A 3,497-nucleotide genomic window follows, 5' to 3' on the forward strand; every position below is an offset into this window, starting at 1 on the left:
CATCATTTCAAAAGTCTGGGGAATGATAAAGAGAATGCATGGAATTAGAAGGGAATATGGAATCCAGTTTTGAAAGATGGAAATGTTATTGCTGTGACTGAGGAGGAGAAGCAAATATGTTAGTTAAAAAATTTGTTAAAAGTTCATAGTTGTAATAATTTAAGCGCAGAAGGAAAAACTGCAGAAGAACTTGTACAATTAATGAAAATATAAATTTATTAGAAGAAAATGTAAGAAATAATTGATTTATTGAATAGTCCTTTTTCTCTGTTTGAATTAAACAATGCCTTAGGAAAATCAAAAAATTCATCTCCAGGAAAAGATAATATTTCTTATATTATGATTAATAAGCTTAGCAATTCATCTAAGAAGGTTTTATTGGAACTCTATAATAAGATATGGGAAGTGGGTATTTTACCTCTAGCATGGAAAGAAGCAATCATAGTTCCAATCTTAAAGCCAGGTAAAGAGCAGTCAAATCCAGCAAGTACAGACCCATTGCCTCTTAACTTCTCATATTTGTAAAATAATGGAGAGAATGGTAAATGAAAGATTGATGCTACTTTGTTGAAAAGAGGGGATATTTATCAAAATGTCAAAGTGGATTTAGAAAAGGGAGAAGCACTATGGATCCTTTACTTTGTTTAGAATATGGAAATCAGAAAAGGGCAAGTTAACAAGGAGAGTGTTAGTGGCCTGTTTTCTTTGATATAGAGAAAGCTTATGATATGATGTGGAAAGATGGACTGTTAATTAATTGAAAAAATGGGAATTAATGGATCAATGTTTTTATTGGATAAAAGATTTTTTACAAGATAGATCAATACAAGTAAGAATAGGACAACAATTGTCAGAAAAGTTTTTTGTGGAGAATGGTACACCTCAGGGAAGTATAGTGAGTCCTTTGTTTTTTTCTATTATGATTAATGATATGTTTGACAATTTGGAAAGTGGAATGGGGTGTTTTTTATTTGCTGATGATGGAGCAATATGGAAGAGGGGGAAAAATTTAAAGTTCATTGTTAAAAAGATACAAGAAGCAATTAGTATTATAGAAGAATGGTCATTTAAATGGGGGTTTAAAATTTCTATAGATAAAACAAAGACTTTATTTTTTACAAGGAGAAGAAGTAACTGAAGATTTAAAACTGCAAATATATAATCATGAATTAGAAAGGGTAAGGGAATTTAAATTTTTGGGTTTATGGTTGGATGAAAAACTTACTTGGAAAATCATATTCAAAAGTAATGAATAAGTGTTAAGAGAGTTTTAAATGTAATGAGGTGTTTGGTGGGAAGTGAATGGGGGTGCTGAGAGGAAGGCATTGAAATCAATATATACTGGGTTAATAGGTCTGTATTTGATTATGGAAGTATTGTATTTGGATCAGCATCAGAAACACTTTTAAAAAAATTAGATAGTATTCAGTATCCAAGCCTTGAGGTTATGTACAGGAGCCGTCAGAACAACTCCAACTTCAGCCTTGTTAATAGAAATGGGAGAGATGCCACTTAATCTTAGAAGACTACAGTTAAAGACCACTTATTGGTGTAATTTAAAGGGCCATGATGGAAATCATCCATGTCAAGAAATTTTAAAATCTAGTTGGGAAAAGAAAAGAAGAAATTAAATTCTTTTGGATGGGAGATAGAAAATATTATAAAAGATTTTGGTTTTTCTGATATAAATATTAGTCAAACAGTTCCTCTTTCGCCAGTTTACCCGTCTCTATTTCATAATAATGTTGTTGATTTGACTTTGTTGGAGAAAAGGAAGGAGAAAACATTTCAGATCCACATTTGATTCAATCATATTTAGATAATAAGTACTATGGATATGTCCAAGTTTTTACAGATGCATCTAAAAACTCAAATAGCAGTAATGGTGTGTCTTTCATTGTTCCAGAATTCAGAGTTAAAAAATGTAAAAGAATTACTGATGGAGTATCAGTTTATACTGGAGAGATGATGGGAATCATTTTAGCTTTAGGATGGATTGAGGAAGTCCGTCCATTAAGAAGCATAGTCTGTTCTGATTCAAGTTCTTCATTATATTCATTGAAAAATAATCACGCTAGTAGACCGGATCTTTTATTAGAAATTCAGTTAATAACTTATAGAATTCAAGCAATGGGTTTATTAGTTATATTTACATGGATACCGTCACATATAGGAATAAGAGGGAATGAGTTGGCAGATAAATATGCAAAACAAGCTTCAAAATATAGTGTTATTGATATATTAGTTCCATTTAGTAAAGAAGAAATCAAATCTATTATTAAACAAAAGGTTAAGGAAAGATGGCAGAGACAGTGGGAGGAAGATAGAACTGGTAGATGGCTGTACAGTATTCAAAGAAAAGTTGGTGCAATGAGGAGAACAGGACGAAATAGAAAGGAGGAAACAGTTATATCTAGGTTGCGTTTTGGACATACAAGGTTAAACAGTAATTTATTTAAAATAGGAAAACATCGAAATGGAAGTTGTGATTTTTGTGGTCAAGAAGAGACGGTAAAACATGTTTTGTTGTTCTGTACAAAATATTCTGTTGAGAGAAGGAAATTAGTTAGTCGGTTACAAGAAAATAAATTACAGTTAAATTTACAAGATATTTTAGGAAAAATTTCTACTTCTAAAGATATAAGTTATTTAATTAATTATCTCAAGAAAACTAAATTGATAGAAAAGATATAAGTTGTTTTTTGTTTTGCTTTGAGGGGGGTGTTTAAAGTTAGCGTCCCGATCCACACTCCATTCCAGTAGATGGCGGTAATGCACATCTAAAAGTTGCTTGCCAACCGCCATAAAAAAAGAAGAAGAAGAAGAAGAAGAAGAACTCCTCCATCTTGTGGCTTGCTGTGCTGTGCTGTGCTGTGCTGCCGTTTTTCCTAAATTACTGAAGGATATTGTTGAATGAAGTCCAATTTACCCAGACGAAGGGTGTTCCATTGGGTGTTTTCCTTGCAACTACGTGACGGTGAGTCGTTTATTTAATGTCGGTTTTATATTATGGTAGAAATGCGGTGGCTAGGCTACACGGCACTGAGGGATGGAAGAGCTGCATGAAGCTGACACCCCACCCACAGAAAAAACTCCGTTAAATAGACGGAATGGTTAGTGCTTCGCTTGTGCAGGTTTGTGCCGTTAAAATTAGCGTTTGTGCTGTTTTGGTTTTGAAGATATTAAAGAATATTTGTTAAGGTCATCCAGAATTCACCATCTCCCCATATTGCTTCGAATCCGATCAAACTGGGCTACTTTTTTTAGTGCTTCGTTTGTGCAGGTTTGTGCCGTTAAAATTATCGTTTGTGCTGCTTTTGGTTTCGGAGATATTATGAATTTTAATTTCAACCGATAACGTCATCCCAGCCCGCCGCTTCAAAATAAAGTGCTACGGTAAATCATATGTTATTGCCGTCACTGGAAAAAACGTAAGTCTTTTTAATATATTTCTACTGATAAATCAGTAACATTACTATGAAGTTGTGTCATCTACC

The 3,497-nt window shown here is 33.1% G+C and overlaps 1 long non-coding RNA gene across 1 annotated transcript; it reads left to right on the top strand.

Moving 5' to 3' along the window:
* The first annotated feature begins 2,082 nt into the window (after nt 1-2,082).
* On the top strand, nt 2,083-2,812 carry LOC118557802. The gene is made up of 2 exons (XR_004928021.1): nt 2,083-2,511; nt 2,718-2,812. It is a non-coding gene; the product is annotated as an uncharacterized LOC118557802 (long non-coding RNA).
* Nucleotides 2,813-3,497: the final 685 nt, after the last annotated feature.

The sequence above is a fragment of the Fundulus heteroclitus genome, chromosome 24 (genome assembly GCF_011125445.2).
Source record: "Fundulus heteroclitus isolate FHET01 chromosome 24, MU-UCD_Fhet_4.1, whole genome shotgun sequence".
Classification (NCBI taxonomy): Eukaryota; Metazoa; Chordata; class Actinopteri; order Cyprinodontiformes; family Fundulidae; genus Fundulus; species Fundulus heteroclitus.